Source organism: Arachis ipaensis, chromosome B7, assembly GCF_059453495.1.
Source record: "Arachis ipaensis isolate K30076 ecotype BB chromosome B7, ASM5945349v1, whole genome shotgun sequence".
Classification (NCBI taxonomy): Eukaryota; Viridiplantae; Streptophyta; class Magnoliopsida; order Fabales; family Fabaceae; genus Arachis; species Arachis ipaensis.
Window position 1 is genome coordinate 20502785 of NC_142442.1, and position 16282 is coordinate 20519066.

Here is a 16282-nt window from a genome sequence, read left to right on the forward strand (position 1 = left end):
TTTATTTATTTATCTTTTGAATACATGGTGTGATTTTGAACTTTTCAAGTTTAATTTGGAATTAAGAGAGCATTGTGTATTTTAGGATTTGTGTTAAGGCAATGTAGGGAGGAACAGTGGAGCGTTTTCTTAAATTTCGATTAGTAACAAACTAAATGACAAATTGATAATCATAAGGGTAAATACTTTTTCAGTATCAATAGGCCTTGTGGAATAATAGAAAATTATTTTTGTCCTATTTTTATTTTTAGTGTTTATTTATAATTTATTTATTATTTTAATATAAAATAGTTTTTTCGATTGAACCACAATTAAATCGGTTGAACTAATAAACCAGTAAATCAATAGCTAAAACGGTTCGATGATCGGTCCAGTTTTCAGATGAGAAAAATACCATTCATGAAACTTAAGAAGCAGAGATAGGGCCCTGATCGAAGGTGAGGTGAAGCAATGGATCGGAGTTGTTGCTGAAGGTCATAATGGATGATCCACCTTGAATACCACAAAAAGTTATAGAAGGAGCAAGGCACTCAAATGGAAACGCAGTTGCTCATCCTCACCATTTATCGCATCCATCAATGCCAATTTGCTGTCTCCCTTCATCCATCGCCGTGCCCGATGTTTTCGACTAAAAAATACCCTATCAAATTACATTCACACCCCTGAAATATTTTCAATTCCTGTAATTAAATCTGCGTTGAAAAAAAAAATCGGTTTATTGCTCCTAACATGATTAATTAACGGGTTTAGGCATGCAAAACATAACTGTTTCGAGGGTTACTTGAAACAAAAAGTCGATTTCGGATGAGAGCTTCTGGCGTGGTCGGAGCAGTTGTGTCCGACTTGCTGGATCTTGAGGTGCTGCTGATCCTTGGTCACCAGAGGGTGGTGGTACCTTCAAGAGACTCCGATGCTTAAGTTAGCATGGGCTTTAAGCAGGTTTTTTGTAGAATTGGAGTATGAATTATACCTGGGTGCTCCAGTGTATTTATAGTAATGCTTGATGATCTTCCTTTGAGATAAGTTGTTATCTTATCTTATCTTTTAGGGATGAGATCATATCTTTGGGTCAACCGCCTTCTAGTGGTCGGCGGTTCCTTGTCTCTGGGCCTTCTTGGGCCTCAGTGCATTTGTCCGAGCTCTTTAGCGAAGAGGTCAGCAATGGGCCAACCTTTCATGAGGTCGGTCCCTTTGTCATCCTCCGACTCGGCCTTGGAACTCGAACCGCTGTATAAATAGTGCCCCTGCTCGAGCTTCGATCGTCCCATGAGGTCGTGCTTCCCAGCTTCGATCCTTTAGGGAAGTCGTGCTCGAGCATTTGACTTGGTTGATTTTGATTTGCTCCTCCTTGTGTGAGTCTGGCGTTGTTTTTGCTTTAATGCGAAGCGTTTTGCTTTCGCTTTTTATTGTTGTGTTTTTACTTCCTTGGGAATACGCACGCGCTTTTAATGCCTATTGATTGGGATTTTATTCTGTTTTGCCGTTCCATTCCCTCACTTTTATTTTGAAATTGAAAAGCCTTAGACCTTGGTTTTCAGTTTCTTGCTTTTATCCATTTCATTTGCTCAGTGAAGAGAGGTTTCCTTTCGTTCGTCCTTTGACTACCCCAGCATTCCAAAATTGTTCCTTTCTTAGATTTTTGGAGTTTCCATTATCTTTAGTGAAGATTTGTTCGTGGCTTGCTGCTTGCTCGCTTATCTTCTTCCGCAGGTTGGTACTTTTTCTGCACGCCTTTTTTATTTTATGCGTTTTATTTGTTGCCCTCCTTTGCGCTTTACTCTTGCATGCTCTCTTTATGTACAAAGTTTTGATCTTTTCTTTTCGTTTTGAAAAAAGGTTGAAGCTTTGATGAGCAGATAATTTATACGCTTTTTGACATTGTTTTTAGTATGTTTTTAGTAGGATCTAGTTACTTTTAGGGATGTTTTCATTAGTTTTTATGTTAAATTCACATTTCTGCACTTTACTATGAGTTTGTGTGTTTTTCTGTGATTTCAGGTATTTTCTGACTGAAATTGAGGGACTTGAGCAGAAATCAGATTCAGAGGTTGAAGAAGGACTGCTGATGTTGTTGGATTCTGACCTCCCTGCACTCAAAGTGGATTTTCTGGAACTACAAAACTCGAAATGGCGCGCTTCGAATTGCGTTGGAAAGTAGACATCCAGGGCTTTCCATCAATATATAATAGTTTATACTTTGGCCAAGAATAGACGACGTAAACTGGCGTTCAACGTCAGCTTTCTACCCAAATCTGGCGTCCAGCGCCAGAAAAGGAGCCAAAACCAGAGTTGAACGCCCAAACTGGCACAAAAGCTGGCGTTCAACTCCAAGAAGGACCTCTACACGTGCAACACTCAAGATGAGCCCAAACACACACCAAGTGGGCCCCGGAAGTGGATTTATGCATCAATTACTTACTCATGTAAACCCTAGTAGCTAGTTTATTATAAATAGGACCTCTTACTATTGTATTAGACGTCTTTTTGACCATCTTTGGTCTCAGTTTTAATCCATTGTTCATCTTAGGAGACTATTGATCACGTTTTAGGGGGCTGGCCATCTCGGCCATGCCTGGACCTTCACTTATGTATTTTTAACGGTAGAGTTTCTACACTCCATAGATTAAGGTGTGGAGCTCTGCTGTTCCTCAAAGATTAATGCAAAGTACTACTGTTTTCTATTCAATTCATCTTATTTCGCTTCTAAGATATCCATTCACACCCAAGAACGTGATGAAGGTGATGATTATGTGTGACGCTCATCACCATTCTCCCCTATGAACACGTGCCTGACAAACACTTCTGTTCTACATGAAATAAGCTAGAATGAATATCTCTTAGATCTCCTAACCAGAATCTTCGTGGCGTAAGCTAGAATGATGGCGGCATTCAAGAGAATCCAGAAAGTCTAAACCTTGTCTGTGGTATTCCGAGTAGGATTCATTGATTGGATGACTGTGACAAGCTTCAAACTCGCGAGTGCTGGGCGTTAGTGACAGACGCAAAAGGAGGGTGAATCCTATTCCAGCATGATCGAGAACCGACAGATGATTAGCCGTGCTGTGACAGAGAATGTGAGCATATTTTTCACTGAGAGGAGGGGATGTAGCCACTGACAACGGTGATGCCCTTGCATAAAGCCAGCCATGGAAAGGAGTAAGACTGATTGGATGAAGATAGCAGGAAAGCAGAGGTTCAGAGGAACGAAAGCATCTCCATTCGCTTATCTAAAATTCTCACCAATGATTTACATAAGTATTTCTATCCCTATTCTATTAATTATTATTCGTAAACACCATTATCAATTTATATCTGCCTAACTGAGATTTGCAAGGTGACCATAGCTTGCTTCATACCAACAATCTCCGTGGGATTCGACCCTTACTCACGTAAGGTATTACTTGGACGACCCAGTGCACTTGCTGGTTAGTTGTATCGAAGTTGTGAACCATGGTATTGGCACCATGTTCTTGGCGCCATTGCCAGGGAAAGAAAGAGCCATGAATTTTACATAATTAAAGTGTAATCACGATTACGCGTACCAAGTTGCTCACGTTGCCAAGGATTGTTCGAGCCTGGACATCACAATTTTGTGCACCAAGTTTTTGGCGCCGTTGCCGGGGATTGTTTGAGTTTGAACAACTGACGGTTCATCTTGTTGCTCAGATTAGGTAATTTTCTTTTTGTTTTCTTTTCAAAAATTTTTCAAAAAATATTTCAAAAATTTCTCATCTGTTTTCGAAAAAAATCCAAAAAAATTAGAAAATCATAAAAATCAAAAACATTTTTTTGTGTTTCTTGTTTGAGTCTTGAGTCATATCATAAGTTTGGTGTCAATTGCATGTGCATCTTGCATTTTTCGAAAATTCTCATGCATTCATGGTGTTTTTCATGATCTTCAAGTTGTTCTTGGTAAGTCTTCTTGTTTGATCTTGATGATTTTTTGTTTTGTGTCTTTTCATGTTTATCATATGCATTCTTAAATTCTTAGTGTCTAAGCATTAAAGAATTCTAAGTTTGGTGTCTTGCATGTTTTCTTTGCATTAAAAATTTTTCAAAAATATGTTCTTGATGTTCATCTTGACATTCAAAGTGTTCTTGGTGTTCATCTTGACATTCATATCATTCATGCATGCATTCATTGTTTTGATCTAAAAATTTCATGCATTGCATAATTTTCATGTTTTTCATAAAAATTTGAAAAATCAAAAAAATATCTTTTCCTTTTTCTCTCATCAAATTCGAAAATTGGATTGACTTTTTCAAAAAATTTTAAAATCAAATTGTTTCTCATGAGTCAAATCAAGTTTTCAATTTGAAAATCTTATCTTTTTCAAAATCTTTTTCAAAAATCAAATCTTTTTCAAAACTCTTAGTTATTTTCGAAAATTCCAAAAATATTTTTCAAAAATCTTTTTCTTATTTTTATACCAAATTTTCGAAAATAACATAATCAATTAATGTTTTGATTCAAAAATTTGAAGTTTGTTACTTGCTTGTTAAGAAAGATTCAAACTTTAAGTTCTAGAATCATATCTTGTGATTTCTTATGAATCAAGTCATTAATTGAGATTTTAAAAATCAAATCTTTTTCAAAACTAATTTCAATCATATCTTTTCAAAAATATCTTCTTATCTTATCTTTTTCAAAAATATCTTTTCAAAATATCTTTTCTAACTTCCTAACTTCTTATCTTTTCAAAATTTGTTTCAACTAACTAACTAACTTTTTGTTTGTTTCTTAACTTTTTCAAAACTACCTAACTAACTCTCTCTCTCTAATTTTCAAAAATATCTTCCCTCTTTTTCAAAAATTTCTTTTTAATTAACTAATTATTCTTATTTTTATTTTTAATTTAAAAAAAAAATTTCGAAAAAATACTAATAATTTTTAAAAACCATTTTCGAAAATCACTAACTCTTTTTTAAAAATTATTTTCGAAAATTCTCCCTTTCCCATCTTATTCTATTTATTTATTCATCTACTAACATCTCATCTCACATCTCTACCCTCCTCACAGTTGTGTTTCTTCCATTACATTACATTCTTTGTCTCCCTCTTTTCTTCTACTCACAAAGGGATACCTATACTGTGGTATAAAGGATCCATATTATTATTATTTTTTTTTGTGCCCTCTTCTTTGTCATATGAGCAGGAGCAAGGACAAGAATACTCTTGTTGAAGCAGATCCAGAACTTGAAAGGACTCTGAAGAGAAAATTAAGAGAAGCTAAATTACAACAATCCAGAGATAACCTTTCAGAAATTTTCGAACAGGAAGAGGAGATGGCAGCCGAAAATAATAATAATGCAAGAAGAATGCTTGGTGACTTTACTGCATCTAATTCCAATTTACATGGAAGAAGCATCTCCATTCCTGCCATTGGAGCAAACAACTTTGAGCTGAAACCTCAATTAGTTTCTCTGATGCAGTAGAACTGCAAGTTTCATGGACTTCCATCTGAAGATCCTTTTCAGTTCTTAACTGAATTCTTGCAGATATGTGATACTGTTAAGACTAATGGAGTAGATCCTGAAGTCTACAGGCTCATGCTTTTCCCTTTTGCTGTAAGAGACAGAGCTAGAATATGGTTGGATTCTCAACCCAAAGACAGCCTGAACTCTTGGGATAAGCTGGTCACGACTTTCTTAGCCAAGTTCTTTCCTCCTCAAAAGCTGAGCAAGCTTAGAGTGGATGTTCAAACCTTCAGACAGAAAGAAAGTGAATCCCTCTATGAAGCTTGGGAAAGATACAAACAGTTGACCAAAAAGTGTCCTTCTGACATGCTTTCAGAATGGACCATCCTGGATATATTCTATGATGGTTTATCTGAGCTATCAAAGATGTCACTGGACACTTCTGCAGGTGGATCCATTCACCTAAAGAAAACGCCTGCAGAAGCTCAAGAACTCATTGACATGGTTGCAAATAACCAGTTCATGTACACTTCTGAAAGGAATCCGGTGAGTAATGGGACGCCTATGAAGAAGGGAGTTCTTGAAGTTGATACTCTGAATGCCATATTGGCTCAGAATAAAATATTGACTCAGCAAGTCAATATGATCTCTCAGAGTCTGCATGGAATGCAAGCTGCATCCAACAGTACTCAAGAGGCTTCTTATGAAGAAGAAGCTTATGATCCTGAGAACCCTGCAATAGCAGAGGTAAATTACTTAGGTGAACCTTATGGAAACACCTATAACTCATCATGGAGAAATCATCCAAATTTCTCATGGAAGGATCAAAAGCCTCAACAAGGCTTTAATAATGGTGGAAGAAACAGGTTTAGTAATAGCAAGCCTTTTCCATCATCCACTCAGCAACAGACAGAGAACTCTGAACACAACACTTCTAATTTGGCAAACTTAGTCTCTGATCTGTCTAAGGCCACTGTAAGTTTCATGAATGAAACAAGATCTTCCATTAGAAATCTGGAAGCACAAGTGGGCCAGCTGAGTAAGAAGATCACTGAAATCCCTCCTAGTACTCTCCCAAGCAATACAGAAGAGAATCCAAAAGGAGAGTGCAAGGCCATTGACATAAGCATCATGGCCGAACCTGTGAGGAGAGGAGAGGACGTGAATCCTAAGGAGGAAGACCTCCTGGGACGTCCAGTGATCAATAAGGAGCTTCCCTCTGAGGAACCAAAGGACTCTGAGGCTCATCTAGAGACCATAGAGATTCCATTGAACCTCCTTATGCCCTTCATGAGCTCTGATGAGTATTCCTCTTCTGAAGAGAATGAGGATGTTACTGAAGAGAATGAGGATGTTACTGAAGAGCAAACTACCAAGTTTCTTGGTGCAATCATGAAGCTGAATGCCAAACTATTTGGCATTAATACTTGGGAAGTTGAACCTCCCTTGTTCATCAATGAACTAAGTGATCTGGATCAACTGACATTGTCTCAGAAGAAACAGGATCCTGGAAAGTTCATAATACCCTGTACCATAGGCACCATAATTTTTAAGGCTCTGTGTGACCTTGGTTCAGGAATAAACCTCATGCCCCTCTCTTTAATAGAGAAACTGGGAATCTATGAGGTGCAAGCTGCTAAAATCTCCTTAGAGATGGCAGACAGCTCAAGAAAACAGGCTTATGGACAGGTAGAGGACGTGTTAGTAAAGGTTGAGGGCCTTTACATCCCTACTGATTTCATAGTCCTGGATACTGGAAAGGAAGAGGATGAATCTATCATCCTAGGAAGACCTTTCCTGGCCATAGCAAGAGCTGTGATTGATGTTGACAGAGGAGAAATAGTCCTTCAATGGAATAAGGACTCCCTTGTGTTTAAAACTCAAGGATCTCCCTCTGCAACCATAGAGAGGAAGCATGAAAAGCTTCTCTTAAAGCAGAGTCAACCAGAACCCCCACAGTCAAACTCTAAGTTTGGTGTTGGAGAGTCTCAACAAAGCTCTGCACATCTGTGAGGCTCCATGAGAGCCCACTGTCAAGCTATTGACATTAAAGAAGCGCTTGTTGGGAGGCAACCCAATTTTTATTTATCTAACTATATTTTTCTTAGTTATATGTCTTTATAAGTTCATGATCATGTGGAGTCACAAAATAAATATAAAAATTGAAAACGGAATCAAAAACAGCAGAAGAAAAATCACACCCTAGAGGAGCATCTGTCTGGCGTTCAGCGCCAGAACAGAGCATGGTTCTGGCGCTGAACGCCCAAAATGGGCAGCTTCTGGGCGCTGAACGCCAGAACAGGCATGGTTCTGGCGTTCAACGCCAGAAATGGCACACAAATGGGCGTTGAACGCCTAAAATGGCCACCAACCTGGCGCTGAACGCCCAGAGTTGGGTACAAAGGCATTTTTACATGCCTAATGGGTGCAGGGATGTAAATCCTTGAACACCTCAGGATCTGTGGACCCCACAGGATCCACTCAGGATCTGTGGACCCCACAGGATCCCCACCTACCTCCACTCACTTCTTCTCACCACTCTCTTTCACACAACCCCATAAACACTCTTCCCCAAAAACCCTTCACCAATCACCTCAATCTCTCTTCTCCATCACCTCTTCACCACTCACATCCATCCACTCTTCCCCATAAACCTACCTCATAAACTCCACCTACCTTCAAAATTCAAACCAATTTTCCCACCCAAACCCACCCATATGGCCGAAACTTTCCCCCCTCCCTTCCCTATATAAAGACCTCCATTCTTCATCAAATTCACACAACACACCCCTCTACACTCCTCTTGGCCGAAACCCCATCTCCCTCTCCCTCTCCATATTTCTTCTTCTTCTTCTTCTTCTTCTTCTATTCTTCTGTTTATTGCTCGAGGGCGAGCAATATTCTAAGTTTGGTGTGGTAAAAGCATAAGCTTTTTATTTTTCCATTACCATTGATGGCACCTAAGACCGGAGAATCCTCTAGAAAGGGGAAAGGGAAGACAAAAGCTTCCACATCCGAGTCATGGGAGATGGAAAGGTTCATCTCTAAAGCCCATCAAGACCACTTCTATGATGTTGTGGCCAAGAAGAAGGTGATCCCCGAGGTCCCTTTCAAACTCAAAAGAAATGAGTATCCGGAGATCCGACATGAAATTCAAAGAAGAGGTTGGGAAGTTCTAACAAATCCCATCCAACAAGTCGGCATCCTAATGGTTCAAGAGTTCTATGCTAATGCATGGATCACCAAGAACCATGATCAAAGTAAGAACCCAGATCCAAAGAACTATATTACAATGGTTCGGGGGAAATACTTAGATTTTAGTCCGGAGAATGTGAGGTTGGCGTTTAACTTGCCCATGATGCAAGGAGATGAACGCCCCTACACTAGAAGGGTCAACTTTAATCAAAGGTTGGACCAAGTCCTTATGGACATATGCGTAGAAGGAGCTCAATGGAAGATTGACTCCAAAGGCAAGCCAGTTCAACTAAGAAGATTGGACCTCAAGCCTGTAGCTAGAGGATGGTTGGAGTTTATTCAATGCTCAATCATTCCCACTAGCAACCGGTCTGAAGTTACTATAGACCGAGCCATCATGATCCATAGCATCATGACTGGAGAAGAGGTGGAAGTTCATGAGATTATACCTCAAGAACTCTACAAGGTGGCTGACAAGTCTTCCACTATGGCAAGGTTAGCCTTTCCTCACCTCATTTGCCACCTATGCAATTCAGCTGGGATTGACATAGAAGGAGATATCCTCATTAAAGAGGACAAGCCCATCACTAAGAAAAAGATGGAGCAAGCAAGAGAGCCCAGTCATGGAGCTCAAGAGGCGCAGGAAACTCATCACCATGAGATCCCGGAAATGCCTCAAATGCATTTTCCTCCACAAAACTATTGGGAGCAAATCAACACCTCCCTAGGAGAATTAAGTTCCAATATGGGACAACTAAGGGTGGAACATCAAGAGCACTCCATCATGCTTCATGAAATAAGAGAAGATCAAAAAGCAATGAGGGAGGAGCAACAAAGACAAGGAAGAGACATAGAAGAGCTCAAGGACATCATTGGTTCCTCAAGAAGGAAACGCCACCATCACTAAGGTGGATTCATTCCTTGTTCTTATTTCTTCTGATTTTTCGTTTTCTATGTTATGGGCTTATCTATGTTTGTGTCTTCATTACATGATCATTAGTAGTTAGTAACTATGTCTTAAAGTTATGAATGTCCTATGAATCCATCACCTCTCTTAAATAAAAACTGTTTTAATTCAAAAGAACAAGAAGTACATGAGTTTCGAATTTATCCTTGAACTTAGCTTAATTATATTGAAGTGGTGACAATGCTTCTTGTTTTCTGAATGAATGCTTGAACAGTGCATATGTCTTTTGAAGTTGTTGTTTAAGAATGTTAAATATGTTGGCTCTTGAAAGAATGATGACTAGGAGACATGTTATTTGATAATCTGAAAAATCATAAAAATGATTCTTGAAGCAAGAAAAAGCAGCAAAGAACAAAACTTGCAGAGAAAAAAAAAATAGGCGAAAAAAAAAAATAATAGAAAGAAAAGCAAGCAGAAAAAAGCCAAAAGCTGTTAAAACCAAGAGGCAAGAGCAAAAAGCCAATAACCCTTAAAACCAAAAGGCAAGGGAAAATAAAAAAGATCCCAAGGCTTTGAGCATCAGTGGATAGGAGGGCCTAAAAGGAATAAAATCCTGGTCTAAGCGGCTAAACCAAGCTGTCCCTAACCATGTGCTTGTGGCGTGTAGGTGTCAAGTGAAAACTTGAGACTGAGCGGTTAAAGTCAAGATCCAAAGCAAAAAAAAAAAAGAGTGTGCTTAAGAACCCTGGACACCTCTAATTGGGGACTTTAGCAAAGCTGAGTCACAATCTGAAAAGGTTCACCTAATTATGTGTCTGTGGCATTTATGTATCCGGTGGTAATATTGGAAAACAAAGTGCTTAGGGCCACGACCAAGACTCATAAAGAAGCTGTGTTCAAGAATCATCATACTGAACTAGGAGAGTCAATAACACTATTCGAAATCTGAAGTTCCTATAGATGCCAATCATTCTGAACTTCAATGGATAAAGTGAGATGCCAAAACTATTCAAGAGGCAAAAAGCTATAAGTCGGGCTCATATGATTAAAGCTCTGTTTCATTGATGGTTTGGAATCTATAGTATATTCTCTTCTTTTTATCCTATTTGATTTTTTAGTTGCTTGGGGACAAGCAACAATTTAAGTTTGGTGTTGTGATGAGCGGATAATTTATACGCTTTTTGACATTATTTTTAGTATGTTTTTAGTAGGATCTAGTTACTTTTAGGGATGTTTTCATTAGTTTTTATGTTAAATTCACATTTCTGGACTTTACTATGAGTTTGTGTGTTTTTCTATGATTTCATGTATTTTCTGACTGAAATTGAGGGACTTGAGCAGAAATCAGATTCAGAGGTTGAAGAAGGACTGCTGATGCTGTTGGATTCTGACCTCCCTGCACTCAAAGTGGATTTTCTGGAGCTACAGAACTCGAAATGGCGCGCTTCCAATTGCGTTAGAAAGTAGACATCTAGGGCTTTCCAGAAATATATAATAGTCCATACTTTGGCCAAGAATAGATGACATAAACTGGCGTTCAACGCCAGCTTTCTACCCAAATCTGGCGTCCAGCGCCAGAAAAGGAGCCAAAACCAGAGTTGAACGCCCAAACTGGCACAAAAGCTGGCGTTCAACTCCAAGAAGGACCTCTACACGTGCAACACTCAAGCTCAGCCCAAACACACACCAAGTGGGCCCCGGAAGTAGATTTATGCATCAATTACTTACTCGTGTAAATCCTAGTAGCTAGTTTATTATAAATAGGACCTCTTACTATTGTATTAGACGTCTTTTTGACCATCTTTGGTCTCAGTTTTAATCCATTGTTCATCTTAGGAGACTATTGATCACGTTTTAGGGGGCTGGCCATCTCGGCCATGCCTGGACCTTCACTTATGTATTTTTAACGGTAGAGTTTCTACACTCCATAGATTAAGGTGTGGAGCTCTGCTGTTCCTCAAAGATTAATGCAAAGTACTACTGTTTTCTATTCAATTCATCTTATTTTGCTTCTAAGATATCCATTCGCACCCAAGAACGTGATGAAGGTGATGATTATGTGTGACGCTCATCACCATTCTCCCCTATGAACACGTGCCTGACAAACACTTCCGTTCTACATGAAATAAGCTAGAATGAATATCTCTTAGATCTCCTAACCAGAATCTTCGTGGCGTAAGCTAGAATGATGGCGGCATTCAAGAGAATCCAGAAAGTCTAAACCTTGTCTGTGGTATTCCGAGTAGGATTCATTGATTGGATGACTGTGACAAGCTTCAAACTCGCGAGTGCTGGGCGTTAGTGACAGACGCAAAAGGAGGGTGAATCCTATTCCAGCATGATCGAGAACCGACAGATGATTAGCCGTGCTGTGACAGAGAATGTGAGCATATTTTTCACTGAGAGGAGGGGATGTAGCCACTGACAACGGTGATGCCCTTGCATAAAGCCAGCCATGGAAAGGAGTAAGACTGATTGGATGAAGATAGTAGGAAAGCAGAGGTTCAGAGGAACGAAAGCATCTCCATTCGCTTATCTGAAATTCTCACCAATGATTTACATAAGTATTTCTATCCCTATTCTATTAATTATTATTCGTAAACACCATTATCAATTTATATCTGCCTAACTGAGATTTGCAAGGTGACCATAGCTTGCTTCATACCAACAATCTCCGTGGGATTCGACCCTTACTCACGTAAGGTATTACTTGGACGACCCAGTGCACTTGCTGGTTAGTTGTATCGAAGTTGTGAACCATGGTATTGGCACCATGTTCTTGGCGCCATTGCCAGGGAAAGAAAGAGCCATGAATTTTACATAATTAAAGTGTAATCACGATTACGCGTACCAAGTTGCTCACGTTGCCAAGGATTGTTCGAGCCTGGACATCACAATTTCGTGCACCAAGCCTTCCTGGCGACTCTTGTGTGCCTTTGTTTCTTGATAGTTACAATCTTTTTATCTTGCTGTTTATGTGGAGAAATGTTAATATCTAGGTTTCTGTTTGCCTTCTTGTATTTTTGTTTATTTGAGAGGGTTAAGGTTTTGGCTTTTGCGTTGTTTTCTTTTCTGCATTTTGCTCTGTTGTTGCCTCCAAAGGGTGCCCCTGGGCCTTTGCTATTGATTCGTTGCTCTTTTGTGAGACCTAGGGTTCCCTTTTGCTTACCGTACCTAATGTTTGTTGGTTGTTTCTTCCTATTCTGTTGCTGTCCGAGTTGTTTGGTAGTGACCCCCTTTTTGTTTTCTTGCTGTAGGTGTAGTTGCTATATGACTTCCCGTAAGAATATTGTCGAGATGTCCACCAAAGTCTCTGCTGGTATGGCCGATTGGTTAGATTCGATAGTTTTGATGTGTGTTACTGTAGTCGATCCAGAGCATTGTGAGAGGCTTAAGAGGTTCCATAGGGTGTGTAGTAATAGGGAGGATGAGAAGAATTACGAACTGTTGTCGCCCGACCCTGAGGAAAGGGTTAGTTTCCCTCCCTTAACTCGGGGAGAACGTCCTTTCTTCTATGCTGATGACTACTTCTTTAGCCAACTAGATATTACCCTTCCTTTTACTGCCTTTGAAACTGAACTCTTGTGGACCTGTAATGTGGCCCCATCACAGCTTCATCTGAACTCTTAGGCTTTCATGAAGATTTTTTAGTTCTTGTGCCAAGAGCTGGGTGTCCGACCTACCATATCCCTTTTTCTTTATCTGTTTGTGTTGACAAAGCCTGGGGTGGCCAAGAAGAAGCTTCTTGGATTTCCTTCCGAGCTACCTAGGGGATAAAAGTGTTTTCGATGTTTGACGACTCTTTTCGGGACTTTAAAAACTACTATTTTAAAGTCCGAGCTATTGAAAATGCTTGCCCTTTCTTTTTGGATGAAAATGATGAACCTACTTTTCCTTTATGGTGGCAAAAAGAACCTCTAGTCCCCAAGTACCTTTGGGAAAGTTTAGATGAGGCAGAACAGGCCTTTGTGGGTGTTTTAGAGGAGCATTGGGGGGAACCTTCTCATCTGGATACGAAGAGATTTTTAGGAGATCCTTCCCTCCTTCGTGCTGAGCTAGGTAGCATCCAACCTCTTTCTTTACATATCGTTTTCTTCTATTGTCTGTGAATTTATCCTTTTCCGACTGTGTAATTGTTTTCCTGGTTTCTTTTCAGAAGGCCAAGAAGGCGATGGCTGCCCAAACTCTGTCAAATAAGACATTGGGGGAGGGGTCTTCGGCACAGCTGCCTCCGAAGAAGCCGGCGGCTAAGTCTCAGGGTCTGAGGAAGATTATTCTGACCCCGAGAGTTCGGATAGTTCCGTCTGACCCGTCTCAGATGACCTCTGGTGCTGCCTCATCTCCTACTACCGCTGGTCCCCCTCCCAAGAAGCAAAAGACTGTTGGGACTTATAACCTTGATGACAAAGAATTTGATAATGTGGTCTTTGCCACAGAATTGATTGCTCCTCATGGTAAAGTCCCTCTGGATGATGTTTCTATCCTTCACCACCTTGACTTCATAAGGAGCAATAGAATTCAGATGGCCAATCTTGGTGCGGCCTTATCCCGAGTTGTCCGGGAGTCTCCGGTTTGTGCTACCAGAGCCTTTATGGAGGATGCTAAGTCTGAGTATGGTAAGATCAGGGCTTTGAAAGACGAGATGGATGCCATGGTGGCTAAATTGGAACTTGATGTTGAGAAGAAAAAGTCTCGAGCTACTGCAGCGGAGGCGACTACGAATCTGGCCGAGGAGACGGCTAAAAAGTATAAGGAGAGCTATACCCGCACATATGGCGAGCTCCTGGAGACTAGGGAAAGACTTCAGTCTGCTCAGGACGATTATGTCGTGCTTCAAGGTCATATGGTGAGCAGTATGACCGAGATGTATGAAAATCTAAAGTCCCAAGTCCGGGTTCTTACTCCCGAGCTCGACCTCTCTTTATTCAGTATGGACAATATGGTGGAGGATGGTAAGATCGTGCCTGCCCCAGATGATGAAGATGAAGGTCCTCCCCTGGTGCCGCCAGCCAAGGCTTCTGCAGCTTCAGCTTCTACGGCCCCTTCTGCCAAGGTGGTCCCTCCTGAGCCTGACCTCGAGATCCTGACTGGCCCGGACGGGGTTGTTGGAGCCATCCCTATCTCGACGGTCCCTCCTTCTCCTCAGGGTGCCGCTACTGATGCGACTTCGGATCCTTTATAATTCGTTATTATATCTCTGTTTTGATTATGTATTTGGTATAGTCCAACCTGTGGACTTTGTTGAACTTGTTAGTTTTTTGTAAGTTTCTTTGGGTAACTATGTGACACTTAGTTGCTTCCTAGCAACTTTTAAATTCTTGGGCTGCCGCTTAGGTAGCCTTTGAGTCTTTACTGCTTTAATTTGTGTTGAATGATGCATTGACTTTGTTTGTGTTGATATGCTTTGTATTTGGAGGTTGTTTGTCAACCTTTGTTTGGAGGAGGTTGCTCTTCAACCTTTATATAGGTGCTTTGGGTTTCCTTGGTTTGACACCCTTTGAGGTGGGGTTTGCCTTGGTTTCCCTTGCGGTGGCTACCTCCTTTCTTTAGTCAGCTATATCGTCTTTACAACTTGTCGTTCGAGCTTCTTAGTCGAATTCCAAACAACTTCTTTGGGTATAAAACCCTCTTAGTTTGTTTGGATCACCTTCTTAGCCTTGTTTTGGGATTATTCTTTTTGAGTAGTACTTCTTTTCAGGAGTTTTGTATCCCTTTTAGTTGGGCTTTTCGACCTTTGGACTTTTACTTATTCTCTTTTTCGAGGTCGCATTTGTCTTTTTGGGTCGCCTCCTTTTGGTGTCGATCTATATGCCTTTGCTATTCGGGCTTTTTAGTCTTATTCCAACAACTTTTTAGGTAGTGTCCCGATGGGGAACCTTTTCTTTATAGTTTGTTTGGATGACTTTTTAGCTTCGTTCGAGGTCGTGCTCTTACTTAAGGTAAAATCCTTTTCCGGGCTTGTACCTTTTTAGCTGAGCATTTCGGGCCTTGGCTTATTAACCTTTCTTTGGCCCTTGTGAGATGTTTTTGTCCTTTTTCAGTGATCCTTTCATTAGTCCGACTTCTTGATCGGGCTTTATTAAGTTATTTTCAGTAATCCCATTTTTAGTTAGACCTCGTCAGGTCACTTTTCTGGGTTACTTTTTATAACTTCTTGTATTATCTTGCTCCTATCGCTTCACCTTGCCGACCTCTTTTAATCGGGCGATGAATTTCACGTTTTTTGAGCTTTGATTAATGTGTCTTGGTAGGAAGTTTTTTATATCTCGGCCTGGCGCCTCATTAAAAAACCTTTTTAGAAAAAAGAGTGTGCCTTGACCTAAGATCTTTACTATTTTCTAGCTATAGTACCTTTTTAGGTTACAGGCATGCCATGACCTTAGTAGCTCTCGCCCTTCGAGGTTGGACACCTTATAGTAGCCTTTTCCTAGTACTTCTGTAACTCGGTATGGCCCTTTCTAGTTAGCTGCTAGCTTCCCTTCTCCTGACCAACCTGCTCCGATATCATTTCGGATTAAGATGAGATCATTGGTGGCGAAGCTTTTCTGGATTACCTTCCGATTATACCTCAGAGCCATTTGACGCTTTAGGGCTTCCTCTCTGATCCGAACTCTTTCTCGGACTTCTGGAAGTAGATCGAGCTCTTTCCTTTGAGCTTGGGAGTTGGTGTCTTCGTTGTAGAGGATCACTCTAGGAGATCCTTCTTCTATTTCCACGGGAATCATTGCCTCCATTCCGTAAGCAAGTCAGAATGGTGATTCT

General features: G+C 40.4%; 1 non-coding gene across 1 annotated transcript; it reads right to left on the minus strand.

Moving 5' to 3' along the window:
- Positions 1 to 5682: 5682 nt before the first annotated feature.
- On the minus strand, positions 5683 to 5790 carry LOC148550531 (small nucleolar RNA R71). Its single transcript, XR_015893959.1, has one exon. It is a non-coding gene; the product is annotated as a small nucleolar RNA R71 (small nucleolar RNA).
- Positions 5791 to 16282: the final 10492 nt, after the last annotated feature.